General features: G+C 36.3%; 1 long non-coding RNA gene across 19 annotated transcripts; it reads right to left on the bottom strand.

Annotated features, from left to right (window-relative positions):
- Positions 1–10,671: 10,671 nt before the first annotated feature.
- LOC133734498 (uncharacterized) lies at positions 10,672–20,262 on the bottom strand. 19 transcript variants are annotated; one of them, XR_009858365.1, is made up of 22 exons: positions 19,986–20,262; positions 18,942–18,997; positions 18,778–18,822; positions 18,600–18,695; positions 18,063–18,123; positions 17,093–17,185; positions 16,357–16,791; positions 16,085–16,206; positions 15,657–15,753; positions 15,150–15,232; positions 14,617–14,750; positions 14,470–14,510; positions 14,211–14,384; positions 13,654–13,841; positions 13,410–13,489; positions 12,566–12,602; positions 12,429–12,477; positions 12,199–12,282; positions 11,833–11,895; positions 11,599–11,754; positions 11,287–11,452; positions 10,672–10,989 (listed from the first exon to the last, which is right to left on the bottom strand). It is a non-coding gene; the product is annotated as an uncharacterized LOC133734498 (long non-coding RNA). The 19 variants fall into 19 exon arrangements; XR_009858351.1 differs by lacking the exons at positions 11,599–11,754; positions 12,199–12,282 and adding an exon at positions 19,451–19,529; XR_009858352.1 differs by lacking the exons at positions 11,599–11,754; positions 12,199–12,282 and adding an exon at positions 19,451–19,529 and having other exon boundaries at positions 18,942–18,993.
- Positions 20,263–20,617: the final 355 nt, after the last annotated feature.

Raw genomic sequence — 20,617 nt, 5'->3', positions numbered from 1 at the left:
CAGTCATTCACACAATATTACACTTTAATAAAATAAAACAACAGAATATATTTCAAATCGCCAATTACAATGAATAATGTACCACAGTTAGAACATCACTGGGGGGCAATAATGTGCCTATTGCCCCCCAGTAGACCACCAAAAAACCACTCCATTTTCAGTCATTCACACAATATTACACTTTAATAAAATAAAACAACAGAATATATTTCAAATACCCAATTACAATGAATAATGTACCACAGTTAGAACATCACTGGGGGGCAATAATGTGCCTATTGCCCCCCAGTAGACCACCAAAAAACCACTCCATTTTCAGTCATTCACACAATATTACACTTTAATAAAATAAAACAACAGAATATATTTCAAATACCCAATTACAATGAATAATGTACCACAGTTAGAACATCACTGGGGGGCAATAATGTGCCTATTGCCCGCCAGTAGACCACCAAAAAACCACTCCATTTTCAGTCATTCACACAATATTACACTTTAATAAACAGAGTAGTGATCATTGGCCCCCAATACAAAGTCTATTGCGGGGCAATAATGTGCCTATTGCCTATGGTCTGGAATCGACAATATGCTTTTCAATCAGTCTGCATTTTCACTCAATTAACAGTCTATAATCAAACAACAAGTTTCAGAACAGTATTTCACACCTATGAACCAGAAACCCTAGATTTCACTGATTTCACCTATCGAAGCTATCAATAAGTTCAAATCGAAGATATATGTAATCTATGACGCAGAAAGCTTGAAAATGTGGAAAACAAAATCGGAAATTCAATTTGTACCTTTTTCGATACTTCCGTCGGAGAAAACACAACCACTGCCGGACCTTGAATCGTAATAGCCGGTTCGGAGATTATCGTTCTCCTTTACCCAGACTTAGCGAGCGAGAGAGAGCGAGAGCGAGAGAGAGCGAGAGCGAGCGAGCGAGAGCGAGAGAGAGAGAGAGGGAGAGAGAGGGAGAGAGAGAGAGAGAGAGAGAGAGAGAGAGAGAGAGAGAGAGAGAGAGAGAGAGAGAGAGAGAGAGAGAGAGAGAGAGAGAGAGAGAGAGAGAGAGAGAGAGAGGGAGAATCGGCTATGGAGAGAGTCAAAGCGTTTTGAATTGAGTTGAGAGGAAACTGACTCGAGTCGTGGGTCAGTTAGTGGGTAGTGGCAAAATCGTCATTCCGCTGTTGCTTTGGGTAAATGGGAGTAAAATACTCTTGGTGGGGTGTTTGGGTTCATGTTGGGCCTTTTCTGGGTAAGTGGTCACGGCCCCATATATATATATGTATATATGCTATCTCTATATTTATAGACCGGCCCATTATTTGTTTTATTTTTTTTTTAAAACCCAAGTCAATTTTAAAAGCCCAAGACCAATTGATTTATACTTCTGTTGGATGTCGTTTAACGACAAATCAATCTCAAAACCCTCGTCTGCTATCTTCATCGTCTTCCTCCCCTATTTTGATTCTCTTTGCAAGCACCACTCCACCTAAACTAAGGGGGGAGTGTATTCATTTAAGTGTCTATAAAAAAATTTTGTATTTTGAAAGTCTATGGGTATTCAATTGGGATTTTAAATAATCCTTTAAAATCTTGATGTATTCAATTAAGATTTATAATTATCTATTCAAATCTGCAGATATTCAAAAGTATACGGATTTTTAAGGATTTCATTAAATGCTGGATTTTGGAGGATTTTATAGTGTTTTTTATACATATCAAAACTCAAGACAATCCAACCACTTCCCAAGAGATTTTGATAGATTCTTTCTCACTCAAAAAATGAAGAAGCTATTCACCAAAAAAAAAAAACAGCTCTCAATAGGTGACACTCATCCATTTTGTCTTAGACCTATCTTCCCACTATCATCCTCTGCCTCTGCCTCTGCTTTCATCTAATATTTTTTTTTTTAATCCTTCTAGCAAATTAAGCTCATTTTCAATGGTATTGTTAAGATGATACACACACACACACATGTTTATTTTGTAAATTAGATATGAAATAAATTATGTCATTAGTTTATTACTTTATTTTTTGTGTAACATTTTGGCTTATTAGTTTTAGGATTAAATACTTATTACTCCTCAAACTTTTCCCTGAAAAACAGTTCAGTCCCTCGCCTTTTAAATTAAACTGGATAGTCCTTATTCCCTCTAATTCTCACACAAATGGTCCAAAACAGGTCCAAAATGACTATTATACCCTCACTTCTTTTTTTATATTATTTTTCTTTTTCTTTTTTCCTTTTTTTATATTTTTTTTCTCTTTTTTTATTTTTTCTAGCTCTCTCTCTCTCTCTCTCAGTTCATATCCGACCTCAAGTTCATCCACAGACGGCGACCCATCTCTTCTCTTTCAGCAGCGACGGCCCTGCCCCATTCTCTGATGGGCCACTCCACTCAAAACGACGCCGCACTCCTCGGCGGCCATCCCCACCACTACGCCTTCCTCACCGCCAAGCCCCTGCCAAATTACGTCGCCTGGCTCAAATTTTGATAGGTCCAAGGCTCCGATTGAGGTCGATTAATATCGACAAGCTGCTCCTGAAGTCAGCTCCACCCCAACCTCCCCAACTCCACTAGCAAACCCAGGATTGAAGATCGAGAAAAAAAAAAAGAAAAAAAAAAGGGTTTACACCAGAAAGTGCGGCGTCCGGCCGCCACTCAAAACACCGCCACCACCAAATGAAAGATGGGTCGAAGGTGACTCAAGCCCAGGCAGGATCGATGCATGGCATAGATTCCTGCCTCCACAGGCTCGCCTCAAAACTTCGACGCCTCTGCTCATGTTTTCTTCGACTTCCGGCCACCGCCTCGCCACGCTGCCACCATCACTCGACCCAGCAAACATCAGCCATCCTACTTTTGAATCCTCACCCCAACCTCCCCATCCTCCTGTTGAGCTCGATCCAAGGCTAAGAATGGCTCCGGCGAGAGAGAAAGCTGAGAGAGTTTTAGGGATTTTATTTAGGAAGGAGGGGGAGAGAGAGAGAGAGAGAGAGTATAAAAAAGGGATAAAAAATAATAAAAATAGAGAAAAAATATAAAATAAAATAAAATGAGGAAGTGAGGGGTATAATAGTCATTTTGGATCATTTTGGACCTGTTGTGTGAGAATTAGAGAGAATAAGGACTATCCAGTTTAATTTAAAAGGCGAGGGACTGAACTGTTTTTCAGGGAAAAGTTTGAGGAGTAACAAGTATTTAATCCTTAGTTTTATCTTATTATTCATATATCAATATACACAACATAAAGAATGGTACATTGCCACACACACACATTTTGGCTTATTAGGACTTGTAAAATCAAACAAATACCAGTAAATCAATCCATTAGAATCAATCAGAGTCCATATAGAATTTAAATAATCCGTGGATTAAGTAAATCCGTGGATTATAAAAAGTCAAACAAAATATTTTAAAATCTGAATTGAATACACCCCCCTAAAGGATCAATATCACTACGATAGACCACCCAGATAAGATTAATCTTAGAAGCTGGAGGTGTCGATGTCGCTGAAGAGCCTTGAAGAGTCGGTTACCAGAGTTGTGATTCATCAAAGCTAGTAGCAGGAGGTGGATCCCTAGAAGCATGAGGTGGAGACCTAGAACCAGGAGGTGGCAGTCCTTATCGAAACATAGAGGAAGCTGAGAGTGTTGGCATCCAAATCTACTCTCTGTTGTGCTGATCTAAAATTAAAATTTGACCTCTTTGCCATACATTATAAATATCCAAGTTTGTTCTACTTTCTTTATTGAGTTCCCCTATATTTGTTTACAAAAAAAGTAGTGAGGGAAGGAGAAATTTTGAGACTAAGGAGGAACCTGAGAAGTATAAACTAACTTCTGAAATGAGGTAGGGGGATCTGGGGAAACCTCTGTTTAATTTGCTTGGTTGTTGTGTTGCTATATGTGATTTCAGTTATGAAATTTGATTGATGGATGAGTTAATGGGTGTTATCTGTTTTTTATCATATTGTTTCATTAGCATATTCATAAAGTCTGAGGGATGGTTTTGATAGAATAGAATGGGAATGAAATATGTGGGAGTATTCTTTTGTGTAGTTGAGCTTAATCCGTAAGGACCAAATTTCAGGTGGGCTAATAGAGCTGTATGATTTTGGTGATCGAGATTAAGTAAGATGACTAACAAAAAGGGAATCATGGTTTGGGTTATGGGGTTAATTCATATGTTATTTCATCTAGAGTTACCTCAAAAAGGTAAATTACATGGTATGGGACATGTTGACTCTTGGTGTCTTAGCATGTGAGTTAACAGGGTAATAGCTTAAAATAGCATTGCATGCATCCATGTGTTGCTGTTTTGATTGTTACTGGTTTGTGCTGTTTATTTAAAGAGGCTTAGCCTCCTACTGAGCTATTGATGCTCACCCCTATCAAATATTGCAGGTATCGAACATGAAGTTTAATTTTCCCTTTTGAAGAGCTTGTGATTAATGTGAAGGAAGTGTGAGACTTGTTTTGTTTAGTTTCCTAGAATAAGAGCAAAGGCTTCCAGTTTGTAGTTTGCCTTTGAAATATAGGTTTGAATTTTCTGTGGGAATAATGAACTATCAAGAAAGTTTGTACTGTAATCTATATAATTATGTTTGCTGCATTATAAATTTCTTCTTTTTCCATAATCCATGCTATGTTCATTGAATCGGTTATGTCTTTTAATTGATTCTAAGTTCTTTGATTGATTTCATTATTTTCCAGCTCTTATGTTTAAAATTCATTGGTTAAATTCAAGGTAGAACAGAGATCTGCAAATCTACAATTGTGTTTTTGAGCTTTTGACGCAGTTTCCTTTTTATTGAAAACTGTACATTTCGGTTAGGTATTTAAAGTGGGTGTCTTCATAAAAGTTGCAGTAAACATCTTAAAGATCGTTTCAGAATTGGAATCTCTTGAAAACGATTTTTCTAGAATTAGTTATGATTTTTCGAAGTTACAGGTCTATTGTATTAGTAATTCTGCTGGAAAGGCAACTTGGTTATTTCTTTAGGTACTGCAAATCTGATTCAAATGGACTACGATTTTTCTTTATTATGTTTCTATTCTTTAGTACAAGTCATACCTTCAACTCAAAAAAAAATAAAAAAAAATCCCTGTGTTGGGGTGTGACATACTAGGCATAATCTTATAAATTTATTGAGTTTCAAATGTAAATCCTATGCTGTTGTGACATTTCAATTACTAAAGTTGAGGTTTTGTTTTCTATTTTTCTCATTAATGAATTCTATGTTTGTGTGCTTTGGATGCCTACTTAGTATGCATGCATGCTATGGTTTTAATGATTTGATTGATGCCTGAATCAATAGCTAGATTCTTCAAATCGTCTAGAGAGGCAATCGTTAGTTTTCACAAGCAAGTAAGCATAATCCTAAATTTAGTAAGGTGCTAAGTTTGCGATGCCTAGTGCTTGCTCAAACTTTTTTCCTTAAGGATCTCTGCATGTTAAATTTGATAAACATATCTTTAGGGTGCATTGCTTGAGAATAGCCTAGGTGTAGAGCACTTCTTGCCTAGCGTACAAAGTAAGAAAGGGTAAAAGGTTGTGTTCAAGCATACCGAGCCAATTTGAGAGTTTTCAACTAAGTTAATTGGTAAAAATTGACAAAGCGTGTTGTGTGTGATCGTAGGGGGTGAAAACTTCCAAACTAGTTTCATCATCTTCATATAAACCATTCTAAAACTTTTTCAGCTTACTTTATTTTTACGCATCTTATTTCCATATCAAACTACCTTCAAAAATCATCAAATTTGATGTGCTAGACGTCTGTGTGTCTAGTACATCTCTGTAATTTTTTTATTGTAATTTTTTTATTTTTCTGAATTGTTTTGGTTAGGTTTTCATTTTATTTCTAAACTGGTGTTCAATTGGAGCAGTAGTCACTTTTGTAACATTTAATTAATTGATTTTTTTTTTTATGGAAATAGGTAAGCCTTTCATTATAATTAAGCAAGAAGTACAAAAACGAAACACCCCTATGGGGTCGACAGAAAGAATCGTTCCTTAGAACCTCATGTAACCCTATTCTAGAAGAATAAAATCCCAAAAAAATCCCGAGAACACCCACCTTTTGGTAAATTCACGCACTTTTATTCTAACAAAAACCTAGAAACCTCGAAGCTTACATAAAAAAGTTCCAACTAAGGTACTGGTTTTTGCGACCCAAATAAAAATTAAACAGCACTATGGGCCATAAAGACCCTATCCATCCAGCCCACTTGAAAACCTAGACCAATGTATCCAAACCTAAGGGCCACAAGCCAGTCCAAGGTCCAGGAGGCCCAACAACACCAAGAGTAGGCCCAAAGATCGAGTTGGGTAAACCAAAGCTCTAGCCCAATGAGCCAACAAGTGTACTTCCAGCCAACAACCATCAGCTACACCGTCGCCGACACCAACGCCAGTCGAGGGAAACACCCCGCAGCCACCGCCGACTTCATTACTGCCCAACTCAAACGGGTCAACGTCGTCTTCCCTGCCAATTCGGACCCCAACACTGGCCATCCAGCCTAATCGCGGAGAGAGAAGCTTCCCCGCCAACCCATGACAATGGGCGGACTCTGCCATCCCCGACCATCCCAAAATCGCGACCCAAGCGCCGCCACCAAGATCCGGATCCTTTACATGTCCACAAAACCAAATCCGGTCACATCCCCGACCTAAAACCAATCGCGATCCAGCAAGGCCATTTGGGCATCGCACCACGTCGTCGGTAGCCCTCACCAAATAGCCGCCATCGGCATAGAAGCCTCCGCATTCATCACCGCCAATAGATCTGGGAATCAGTCCACCGCTCTGTGCATGCCAACCTCCAGCACAATTAGTCGGAATGACATCACTGCCAATTGGGAATCTTCCACCAAACCAGATCCGGTGAACTAGAACCCAACCACCATCAAATACAGAAAATACGCCTCCTCTAACAGAAGATAGAGTCGGACGAAAAGATTTGTCGCCGTCGCAACCCGAAGAGAGAAGCAGACGAGTAGTTTTGTCGCCGTCGCTTTCCCAAGAAAGAGACCGGCGATATTTTGAGAGAGAGAGAGAGAGAGTCGAAGTCATTTTACGAGAGTTACACTCTAACTGAATGAATAATTAATTGAAGTCTTTAATTAGTTTAGATTGATCCTCTATGGGAGACCCTTATTTGTACATATATACTTGTAGGAGTTAAAGAAGATTTGTGGTTGTTAATTCAGCTATCAACTTCATATTTTGGGCAAATGTCAGATAAAATCATATTCCGAGTCCGGGACATGACAATAAAACGACTTAATTTGGAGAGAATCCACTGCCCTTCGCTTGATTGAGGACGACTTTAGTATCTAGAAAATTTTTGTTGGTATTACTCCTAGCAGAGACCAGCATCTACATTTTTGTTGGATTAATCAGGAATAGATTTCATTGATATATTTCCTTCAAGCAGAGACCAGCATCTACATGTTCGTGCTTACGTTTAAGATGAAGAACTACTAGCTTGTTCTATCTCCGAGGACAGGTTTTTAAAAGGCTATAACAGTGGGTCTCTAAACTGTGCTCAATTGTTCTAACTTCTCAAGGGAGATTAAAGAAATGTAGGTTAAGACATTGATTGAAACATCATTGCTATGAAAATTCTCAGAATAATATATGTAGCATTATACATTTCGTAAGTAGGAACAAGCATCTAACCAAATTAATGAAAAGAACAAGAGAAAGGAAAAAAGAAAAAGGAAGATTTCTAGCAACATAACAACAAGAGAGGACTTTCTCTTGTATTTGGCTTTTTGTTGTATTGATGACTTGAATAAAAATGCAATTTAAGGAGTGGCTTGCATACTATTTCGAAAGTAAATAGGAATTAGACTAAGAACAAGAAACTCTAGACTTAAATTTAACTTCGAACAAAAACAAGGTCCAAATGGAAATTGGAAACAAAAGAAACAAATTCTCCTCGTACGTACTACTTAATTGCCTGCTGTCCTTCAAGCTTGTCTACAAGTAGATCCGCTCTTTCTTTTAAAAAAGGCTCCTGTTAAAAGTCATTTGTTAACAATCAACTTTGTAATAGAATCATTATCAATTTTTTACAAGCAAAACAAATATCTCAAGTATGACGGTAAATAAATTATGATTGATCGAACGCTGAAGATGAAAACATGTGTGTGCGTGTGTGTGTGTATAGATACAATTAAAGGCAGACGCAGCCGTTTGAAATTGATAATTTGCAAGAATTTCAACCATGGAAGAAGAAGAAGAAAGAAGAAGGAAGGAGGAGGAAGGAAAAGAAAGAGAAAGCTTAGGACTACATTGTGACTGGAATTCTGATTACATTTTTACTACATACATTCTCTTTATATACTAAAGCAAAGTGCCAACAGTAGTAAAAATAACCAACACTAACCAACACTCCTATATTACCCCTTATATTATCCTTAACATCCCAACACTCCTATATTACCCTTAACAAATTTAAGATGCATATTTATAGTAGAATGATTATCGATCTTAAGAAGCAAATCAAATCTCTCAAAGTTTGATGGTAAATAAATTACGATCGATCAAACGCCCGAAGATGCAAACATGCATGTTTATGTAATATCTTTAGACACAATTAAAGACATTTATATCCTTAGTGCAGCACTCCCCACACATCACCGGCCAATGATCTAACTAATAAATATAGCTATCTTATGCAATACTTTCTCTGTGATCAGTTCATATAAACATCTATATATCCGCAGTTCATATGCATGTAAAAGTAAAGGAATTGTTTTTACTTACATCAGAGGTCTGACAAACTCCAAGTTAACTTGCCCGTCATAGGTCCAGAATAACTTGAACACTTTTCTGGGCACGTCTGGAAATGCCCGACACAAGGCTTGGTATAAATCACCTTCGCTACGTATCTGTTTGTAAACGCTGCATGTTAATGTTGTTGAAAAACAGAAGAAAAAGAAACAATTTAAACCATTTGTTGAAACAACTCAATTAAAATAATTAATGTCTTACGCACCTTCATATATCTTACTAGATTTTGACACACGTTTGCATAAAACTTCAGCTCATCTATCTCATTGGTATCTTCATACGGTGTGCCATTCTTTCCAGCATTATATAGAGACGTAAATCCACGTCTGTAATCTTCAGATTCAATTCTGCAAATTGACTCTGAAATATTCTCTCTCTTTGTGCGGCATAGATGCATGTATGCACGTTTCCAATCGACATGACGTTCGTCAGGCACTAGCAATAGATCGGGGGTTGCTTGATTAGCCCCAGTTCTTGGAAGTGGAAACGTTTTACCCCTTAAGCCATGAAGTTCTTTAAGGGTGGATGGAATGAATCTCAGAGCTTCATCCACTGATTGAAAATAAGGGTGGCGAAGCAGCAATAACATTTGGTCTCTGCAAACAAAAAAGTATAAATGATAAATAAATAAATAATAAAATTGAATGTTATTGTCAAAAATAAATAAACTAAACAGTACATTGTCTTCAGATCCTTCACATATGCCTTGATGTCTATATAATTCACGTCGTCCAATGGTTCACTATTGCCTCCAAATAAGTCGTCAAAGAAATCTTTGTAGCCCTCAATATAATTCTTATGCACCGAGGAGTTGTACTCATCTTGTGGAAGTCTAGCTCTAGAACCGATCACTTTAATGTGATTTAAAGCTAGGGATCCACCAACAATGCCCATCTCCCTTTCTGAACGGATATTTTCAATGATATCCATTGCAAAGTTCTTTCTCAAGTCCTGTGCTGCATACTGTGTTGGATTTTGTATAAAATCCATTAGAGTAAAGTGAATGTCAGATGTGTGGTTGACGAGTCTAGAAGGATAGCTGGGTCTAGAAGGAGAATGATAGTAGGGTTTAGAAGTAAACAATCTTCGAAAAAGAGCCATACTTCGGAAGACGAGTAGATTTTTTTCATTCTTTCAAGGGTGGTATTTATAGTGATGCATAAGATATCTAATAGGAAGGTAAATCTCTAACAGGGTGTATTCAATTAGGAGTCTATTGAATTGTTTTGGATTTTAGAAGTCTAGAGGTATTCAATCAAGATTTTAAAAAATCTTTTAAAATCTTGAGGTATGGTGTATTCAATTAGGAGTCTATTGAATTGTTTTGGATTTTGGAAATCTAGAGGTATTCAATCAAGATTTTAAAAGATTTTCTTGAGGTATAAAATCTGAAAAAAGTTAATATAAATCTAGTGGTATTCAACAGTCCAACGATTTTGAAGGATTCTATTAAGTGATGGATTGTGAAGGATTTTAGGACCCTCGGTATAAATAGCAAACCCTTTCAGAAATCTGCTCTCTAGAGCTGAGATTTCGACCTTTTTTCTTTCCCTCTCTCTCTCATCGAGAAGATGAAAATACGAATGGCAATCTGAAGAAGACGATCACCCATGTCCAGCTCTGCCGCAGTCGACGGCGTCAAAGTTACGGCGCTCCGCTCAATTTTCTAGCCCGTCCATCTCAGCCGAAAAAACCAGTTGTCACGCCGGCGAGATCCGAGTGCTGGCAATGAGAAAGACGAATCCGGGCGTGTTAGGACTATTGTTCTATAACTAGCTACCACCCCCGCGCGATGCTGCGGGTTTGCATTTTCCCCCAAATTTTGTATGTAGTACAATTGCATTCATAAGGTAAGAAACTATAAGAAACACTAATTTAAAATATTATCATTCAAAAGCTGGAGTTTTGACCAGATTTGTCTATTCACATATTTCAGAAATTGATGTTTTGCACAGAAACGGGTATTTTAACCAACATTTGTTCAAAAAATGATCATTCTAACCAGAGTTCCTAAACTCTAATTGCAAAGGTAGGTAGTTCTCATCAAAATAATCTGCATTTATCTTTCGAACCAGTTACTTTACATGAGTTCTTCAAAGGTATCATCATTTGGTTCATCTGTTGTTGGTGTTTCATTCGCGTTGATGAGAAGATCATTTGTTGCTGATTCTGGTGGGCTGCCATTAAAAAAGAGGTAGTCAGATAAGAAAAGGTTGAATGGAGCTGCATATTCTGTTCAAATGATAATCCAATGCAAAACCATGAAGGTTGTTGCTTGAAGCTGATAACAATTATGCAAGTTTGGCGATAACTATGAAGCTGACAGGAATTTTATGTCTGAAATCAATTCACCGGAGCATTTCAAAACAAAAACCCAGTATCAGAAGAAAAAATGGAAGAAAAAAAAAAAACCGATAGATGAGCAATCCAAAACAAATCCAGACCCAAATCCCTGTTCTTCTTTTCTAAATTACCTGCTATCAACTGATGTCCTGTCTTCTTCATTGGAAGCCTCTTGTCCAACATTGATTCCTTCTGATCTTCTCCTTTCACAGTTTCTCTCTATCTCTACACCTCTTGTCAAACAAATCCAGATCGATCACTCCTGTTTTCCTTTCACACTCTCTCTCTGTCTCTGCACTGAAACAAATAGAATCTCTCAGGAGTGGCAACACAACAACCTTGACTTCATGGATTCAGATCTTTTGACAGATGCTCCAAAATATACTATTTTTGAAGTGGCCTATTTTTGAAGAAAGGCATGTAGATTAGAGTTCTGAACATACCGCGCTACTAAATCTTCCTAAAATATACTATGCAATAGCAACCATTAGAAAATGAGTACATTCTGTACTATTAATGCCAAAGTTTACAAATCTACAGACAACTTGTATTTGAATAGGATCCATGGTGTAGGAAGGTTCTGGATAGTCATGTAAAATCTGCCATAATAGGCTTTGCATCAGAAAAAATTTCAGGACTCAAAACTTTAATCTGCAATCTGCATAAGTACGCCTTACCTTTGTATTTGTCGAGTCTTCCTCTTTCTGTCTCGGTCATGACAATTGGAAGTGAATGGATCTCTGCAAACACAGACGATGAAAATCATGAAATTAATCCATGATTTTGTCCCATTTGAAATGATGCTGTTAGTACTAAGGTAAACATAACTCGATCTTCTCTATAATTACCTTAGTATATCTTAATTTATGTTTTCATGATGTGACTGTATGTTATCCACCAATATTGAAATTCACAGATGGATTTTGAACCGATACATATGGTGAATGATGTCTGGGATAGTGAGGCAAGAACAAATAAGTTGCTCTTGCACCAAGCACTATTGGTCAAACTAATCCAACATTCAGTATCATCCTAAAACTCACTCTAACTTGAGTTCATCAAGAGCAGGACATAGCAACTGAATGAAGCTCAAAGTCAAGCTTATTCACCAATTTCCATGGCATTAACTGAAAATCCAAGGGATGCAAAAATTGCAACCAAAGTGGTCAGACAAAATCTGTCATGTAAGGCAGAATCCAGAAGTTTATTCTACTCCAATTTTGAAATTGCAAGACAGTAGCAAAAGCAATCTTAGTCATTAATCAAGGAGTACCTCCATATCACAGAGAATCAAAACTATCCCTGCTTTCTTTCATCCAAAACTGTCACAAAATCGATAAGAATACAGATCACAATCGAATTCAATAAAACCATATCTAAATAACAAAGAACTAAGTTGAAAAAAATTACCCCAGGAACACTTTCAGCTGCTTCAAAAAAGCTTTCCCTATTTGAAACCAAATAACAGCGTCAGTGAGTATAAAATCCTAACAAATTCGGAGAACCAAACCAAATAGTACTAAATATTAAAATGTCAATAAAATCAAAGTAAAGACTTCTGGTTTCAAAGTTTTCCATTCAAAACCATGAACTTAAGCATTTACTAAACAATAAAAAAGGCAAAATTCATGTTTGTTGACAAACATATCAATTTGAAGTTTGCTGACAATTTAGTAAAAGAAGGAGCTCTATCATATTGTTAATAAAAGAACCCAGATAGAATCAAAAGTACATGCAACTAAACAAAATATTATGATGAGGAGAAAAAAGCAGGACATTGCATTAAAGGGATTATGACCAAGTGGCCAAAATTTCGTTGAAATTAATGTAGCTTTGTGTGATTTGCTGGCTATTGCAATAGCAAACCAAAACGCTTGCACAGCTACAGCTTAGTTAATATCCCAAATACTATTAGTTTCTATAGTATTTGAAACAGCTATACACTTTGTTTCAATTCAATCAGTTTGTACAGATTTTAAGTTTAGCTGTTTCAAATACTATACAAACTGAATCCAAAGTCAAAAACTAAACATGGGTCTGTGACTTTCTGTAAGAAATTACAAACCTCTATCAATATCAATGAAAAAGTGCAAGCCACAGAAACCCAATTTGAGATCAACCCATTTTCAAAGAGAGGATCATTAAATTTCGGCAAAAGGGAACAAAGAGTCACAGTTTGAATGCATTGAAACAACAATAAATACCCAGAAATTACTGGAATGAAATAAACGAAGATGGTTCAGAGCCCACTTACAGTCACAGTCTGTCTTCTTCTCCTACCCTGAGTCGCTTAGAGCTGCTTCTTCCTCCGTCACAATTGAGATACTTATTTCTCTGGTTGGAATTGATATTAATCACAAATTCAGAAACATAAATTAAAAGCAGAACGAACTAACAGCTCAGAAATTAGAAGGTAAATTGGCTCTCTCTCTCTCTCTCTCTCTCTCAATAAGTGATCGAATTGAAATGGGTCAAAATACCAGAAGACATGAAAATACCTGAACACATAACCAAAGAGAGCGCATCTTGGTGGAAATTGAAACAGATCGAATTGAAATCGGTCTTCTCTCCCTATCGTTCTTTCCCTGTCTCTCACTTTCTTGATCGTTCTTGAACTCTTTATGCACTCTGTTCGTGGAGCACAGAAACAGAGCCACGTGGAGTCCCATAGGAGACGAACACTTGTCTGGGGTACTCAAGTAAAAAGGCAGAGAATAAAAGGGCAAAAGAGTCACGACACTATCGAATGAACAGTACAAAACCCCATTTTGCCCGCGCCATGCTGCGGTGTAGTATTTTTTTTTTCCATGAATTTTTAATTTTATTCGCATGGAGTAGTAACCCCAAACTAAGAAATATTGACCAAATATGTTGTTGTTTTACAAATTTTGACCAGACTTGAATATATAGATATTTCAAATATGGACGTCTTGAACAGGAGCTGATATTTAAGCCAAGCTTCTGTATTTACATTTTCCAAAAGACAGATATTCTAACCAAAGATGTTATTTATATACAAATTAAAAAGTGGTTAGTTCTGGTGAAAATATCTTACAATTTAAGATTGAACCAATCATTCCATATGAGTTCTTCAGATGTGTAGTCTGTTGCTTCACATGTGTAGTCTGTTGCTTCACATGTGTACTACTTATGGATTTCGAGAATATGAATAGCACCAAGGTCGAGCTTGTAACATACTACAAGTTACTACTAATAAAGAGAAGTCCACCTGCAAACAGAGCAACGATTACTTCAAATCAACCATTAACTAAGAGTTTAGTTATTTGGTCATTAATACTGTAAGATAATCATACTGGGTGTTCTTTGAACCTATGTAGAGCTACTCCTGGCATCACTGCATTGGTGTTGTACTTGAGCAAGTTAGTCTTTCCGGCATGGTATTTTTGTGACAAAATCTAGATGATTACTTTACATATTCATCATGATTGCAGTGTACATACCTTGTTTGGTATTAATTCTTTGTTCACTTATCAGCTACAAAGTGTTACTCTTGTTGGCATAAAAGAGTCTAGGGAAATACATTTGAGCAGAGCGAAGACTGTTTATTCTCAAATTGGCAGTGAGAAAGAGAGAGCTGGAATCATGAAAAAATTGAAAGGTTTTAGCATAAGTCAAATGAAATCACAACCAAAAACATTCAAGTACCAGAAACATGCTTACTATTTTGATAGATGAGCTGGAATCATGAAAAATTTGAAAGGTTTTAGCATAAGTCAAATGAAATCACAACCAAAAACATTCAAGTACCAGAAACATGCTTACTAGTTTGATAGATTTGACATTCATGAAACAATCACCAATGTAACGAATCGGATTTTTAGAAAGAAGTACAGAAAATAAATTCAAGAGGTAAATATTTCATACACGACTACCAGTCTACCTAAATATTTCAGCTTCAGCATCACAAAGCCTTAAACTTGATTATGCTCAGTAAAAATTGTAAACTAAAGGCAAGACTCAGTAAAAATCTTACCCAATCATGGAGTTGTTCCTCTTCATGAGTTTAGTTTGTGTCTGCATTTCTTACTCCCTTTTGGTCGCCCTAGATTTCCAGATCTGCAGACCACCACAAAACGAAAACAAAACCATAACTTTACTACTGAAACTTACATTACAAACACGAAAAACAGAAAATGTGCTAACCTCTTCTAAACTACAAAAAAAAAAAAACAAAGAGCATTGCACAGAACATTATTTGTTGACTTCCAGGATAAATTAACAGCTTCTTCAGGGAGTGATTGAGGTCAGTTAAAGTTGTGATTCTGGAAAGAAAGAAAAAAAAAATACCGATTGTTCCCGTCCCCTTCTTCCTTTTATCTGAGTTATCTACTTTCTTCACTACCCCAATATAAACTACAGAAACCTCTATGTGCATTTGCAAAGCTCACATCTTTACCATTCACAGGTTCACCAAATTAGAGCAGGAAACAAATCAAACCCAACAAACCTAGAAACACAGATTAAACAAATCAAAACGAACCTGATACAATAATCTTCTTCTTATCAGACACCTTCACTTCTCTAAACACATTCAATGCAGCAGAATCCTTAACAATCTGAAGTGGGTCTTTTTTAACCTGAAGCATTCCAGGAAATTGTAAACCAACTAACCTACATGCCAGAAAATATCCAATATTGACTAAAAGGAAAACGCTAAAGAATATTTGGTTGGTCTCTGCAGAACCCCAACAATTTGTCTCTTTTCTAAAAATGTGTTTTTCATTACTATAACTTGGTAAAGCAAATTTGGACAAATCAGAGCCCGAGTTATGAGATTAACATAGTGATTGGAAAGGAGTCCAATATTGCAAATTTGAAGAAACCAAGCATATATAATCATGATGCAGCAAAAAAATGAAAATATGATCGAGGACAGAAAGAATTGGAAAGAACGAGATGGGGATTTACCTCAACTGATGGATTCCATAATCGAGTCTGGGTTTGCTCCAATATTGATCTCAGAAGCAACTGAAGAAGATTTGAACCCGGCTGGCAATTGGAGATTCAAGATTCCACCAAAGCCGATTGATCTGTAGGAAACATATATATATATATATATATATATTGAGATTAAATCACATACCCATTATCAAAACAATGGAATAAAGCCCAATTGCATCCATCTAAATCAAGCACAACATCTATTTCAAAACACAAAGATCCAGACTAACCAACGATACCTCAAAACAATAAACTGACCGGTAGCAAGTTTGAGATTTTGAGCAGGAAATGTATTTCTATCTCGGTTTTGGATTTTTGTGCGAGGAGAGCGAGAGAAATTTGTTGATTCGAGTAAGAGCAAGAGCGATTTGGATTGGATTCACTGCGACTGGCAAGAGAAAGAGGAAAATAGATCGATTTGCATGTGACTAAATGCGATGAAGGCTTCCAGAACACACCATATAACTGACGCCTTTTTTATCTCTGTATACAACTCGAGGGCAGAACTGCCATTTTGCAGGTGAACAGTTATGAACAGTGCTTAGGAACAGTGTAGGACCAACTTATGAGGAAGCAAAGTTCAATTCTCTGTGACTGATAACATGACCCTAATTAACACAGTATATTACCATCCGACTTTCATGTCATAATCTTGAATGTCTGCATTATTGTTTCTGCAAATAGAAGATAAACTAATTTTAACAAAAACTCATCCAAGGTTTCATTTTTTTTTCTGCGTTCACTTATTCAGCCTACCTACCCTTCTAAAATATAAAGTAAAAGCTGATCATCATTTTGGACAACAGAAGATATCCCAATATTAAATCGTCAAAAAAGTTTATGTAACCGAGAAGTTTTTGTATCAAGTAAGGTATCACACCAATCATCAACAATTATCTTCTCAATCACAATTGAATTTAAAAGCAGAAATCTGATGAGTGCTAGTTCAGGTGCCATGCCGGAAATGTCACTTACTTTGACAACTCGCAGTTGGTTGAATGCACAATTGTTTCTATCATCTAACCAACAACTTGCTTCTCTTCAAATAGGTCCATCTTGTCATTGATTCTACACAAAGGTGAAAGTTTCTACAGCATTAGCATCTGAAATTTCTGAAGAAATAAAAAGTTAACAAATATAAAGTAGGTTGTAATTTTCATTTTAAATTGCATTTCAACTGCAACAGAACAAAACGAAAACTGAGGGGGAAAATGACTGTTCAATTGGCAGGAACCTTAAGAAGAAGGCCAGAAACATGATTAATAAAAAAGCTGTAAACCAAAAATATGAACAAAAACAAAGGTACTTTTTTTATGCATAAGCTGATTTATATATTAAAAAGACAAACAAAAAAGGCACATAATGGTTCAAAAATAAACCCGGATCAAATAAAAGAATGAGTTAATAGCCACCAATAGCAAAATAGAGATATACCCAAAGGAAAAGTTAAAAACAACAATACAGAGAGCAAAAATCACTTCAAGCTTACGCATAAATCTAATGATCTAAATGTTGCTGTTATTCACACGAAGTCAATAGACAAAAGCAACTACAAACTAATGCAAAATGCAATTCCAATTTTATACTAAATTAACCACATCCTTGCTTGTATCTTAAATCTTTTATAGACTGAATCATACCAAACTTGAAATTCAGCAACGCAATAAACAGAGGTAAACAAACATGAGTGTAGATAGTATTTGAAATAAGCAAAAGCTAGGAACTTGTTGTGAAGGGGGGAAAAAGCATACACAATTAATCCAAAACCAGACAATAACTGGAATAAGCACCTTTGAAGGGGGGAAAAATACGACTTCGAAAAAAATGGAAGTGATCGACATCTCACCTGTCAGCTTTCTTATGGAGTTCCTTTGTAATCATGGAAGAATGCAGAGATAATCAAAATACATGAACTTAAATTTTTTGTATAGGAGGTTGAGTTTACCTTGGTGAAATAAAGCTCAGTCTTGTCAAGGAGTGGACCTAGGGGAGTTATATCAGATTTGCTGCATCAAAATGACCCCGAATCAGAACCCAAAATAAAACTTTAAAGAAACAGGAACCCAAATTTTGTACATAAACTGGGGCAAAAAAACGAACTGGGTTTAAATTTGTCATTAAAAGCCACAGTAAAAAAAAATGTTGATGACTAATAAAAAGAAAAGGGAGTCCTACATATTGTCAATAGTATCTTTTTTAATGTGTATGCAGGTTGATGTACAGAACAGCTAATTGTACTAATCCAATAAGGAAAAGTGTTGTGACTCCTACTTTCCGGTTCCCATTGATAGAGGTTGGCTAATGGTAGGATTCATAAAAGGAGCATGATATATGTTGAAATCAAATATAAATTAACACATAGCCAAAAACTCCTCAGCTCTATTATCTCCTTCAGCCTACTGTGCATAATTAAACAACAAATCTCACAAAAAGACATAAAGGATGAAACCTGGAGATTAACAATTAAAACAGAAACACTTACTTGTTTCTTTTCGTACACATCCATGTTCTTGTTGTATTCAACCTTCCTCTTCTCTGCCTTCACCTAGTAGGGTTCTTTCTCCTATATATTTTTTACCTAAAAGCAACAATCAGAAAACTATTGGAGAATATTCCAACAATAAACAAATTATTTACAAAAAGAAAGCATGAAAACTCACAACATCAGAAAACGATTGTCATTTCTCACCACCAGTTTTGCCAACCTGGTCAATAATGTCAAAGAAAATACAATAGACTAATTCAAATCATTCAAAATTTGACCCAAAAAATTTCATATTTAGGAGAATTTAGCATGTAGATCTGGGAAATGAGATTGACTTACAGCAGCATCCAATTTTTTGTTGGAATGTTCCTACCTGTACCTCTCTAAACACCTGCCTATTCAAAACCAAAACGAAAAGTCAGCGAAATAGATTCACACCTTAAAAAAAAAAAAAGGGGGAAATTTTCACAGATCTAAAAAATTCATGAACATGCTCAAAGAGTCAAAGGTCACTCCTTTCTCTAAATAAAATGAATCCCACAACCCTAGAGAGATCATCACTCGATATATATTATATACTAACCATAGCCACAGTTTTGAACTTATAAAAACATGTCAATTCATCCAATTAAGTAACCAAATCCATTACACTCAATTCACCTCAAAAATCGATAATAAAGCAAGAAGAATGGCATTATACACAGAAATTTCACTTTCATACCACATATCCATAAGTAGGCAATGATGGTAACTTAACAGTCTAGCTGATTACGATATGCACAGAAATTGAACACCCTTAGATAACATTAAAAAAATATATCAAAATTTCAGCAGCAAAACAGACTGACCTTGCCACAGAACTTGCCGACCTTATTCACCTCACAGTATGCAATTCCTCTAAATCAAGTATATCCTAAACCCTAAACCCTAAAGTGAACGCAGAAAAAAAAAATGAAACCTTGGATAAGTTTTTGTTAAATTAGTTTATCTTCTATTTGCATAAACAATAATGCAGACATTCAAGATTATGACATGAAAGTCGGATGGTAATATACTGTGTTAATTAGGGTCATGTTATCAGTCACAAAGAATTGCACTTTGCTTCCTCTCTTTTTCTCTTCGTCTGCAGAACCCAAATGGTTTTGCCCTCTGAAAACCCAAAAGCCACTATTATGCAAACTATAATAGGAAATCAATGATACACAATTGCTCACCCGATCAAATATGCCTAAACTTCTCATGCTATACCCAATTGAATAAAATTAGCAGAAATCAAAGAGCAAAAAGATCCCAATTGAAATCAAGACTGAAACTTTAGTGTAAAATCCAATCCAACTTATGAACCCATAAACTAATTGAGAAGAATCAAGGAAATCTAATTACAGGAGACTTGGTCTTTGGACCTCAACAGCGATCGCAAGCCTGCACACTCTTCTCTGCAAATGGCGTAACACCAATATTTGCAGGACATCAAGTAAATCCCTCCTCTTCCACACTCGCTGATTCTTAGTTCATGTTCATTTTGATAACATGATGCTATTGCGAATTGGATGAGTCCCTTAACCCTCAATCAGCCTAGATGCGAAAGCAGAACCCATTCCCTTTCTCCACCCCTCTCTCTCTCTCTGTGTAGAACAAAGAAGCAGATGTCCATTTTCCAGAGCAAACACGTAGACGTAATCAAAACACACAGCAGTGGCACGCTGCGACAGAAAATCTTTTTAGCGACCGATTTTTTTATGAGGAATTTATTTTCCTCAATAAATGTCACTTTTTACGAGGAATATTTTGATTCCTCACTAAATGTCATTAGGTTTTTTGCGAGAAACATATTTTCTTCATTGTACACCATTTTCTACGACGAAGTTTCGGTTCATCATAGTTTGGTCTCCTAAATTAACATGTTATTAGCGAGGAAATATGAGACTCGGGTGAGGAATTTTTTCATCGCGAAAATGACTTTCAACGAGGAAATAATAATTTCGTCATTATTAGTTTGGCAGAAAATTATGTAA

The sequence above is a fragment of the Rosa rugosa genome, chromosome 2 (assembly GCF_958449725.1).
Source record: "Rosa rugosa chromosome 2, drRosRugo1.1, whole genome shotgun sequence".
Classification (NCBI taxonomy): domain Eukaryota; kingdom Viridiplantae; phylum Streptophyta; class Magnoliopsida; order Rosales; family Rosaceae; genus Rosa; species Rosa rugosa.
Note: the sequence above shows the minus strand (reverse complement) of the source record. Positions and strands in the feature narration are given on the sequence as shown.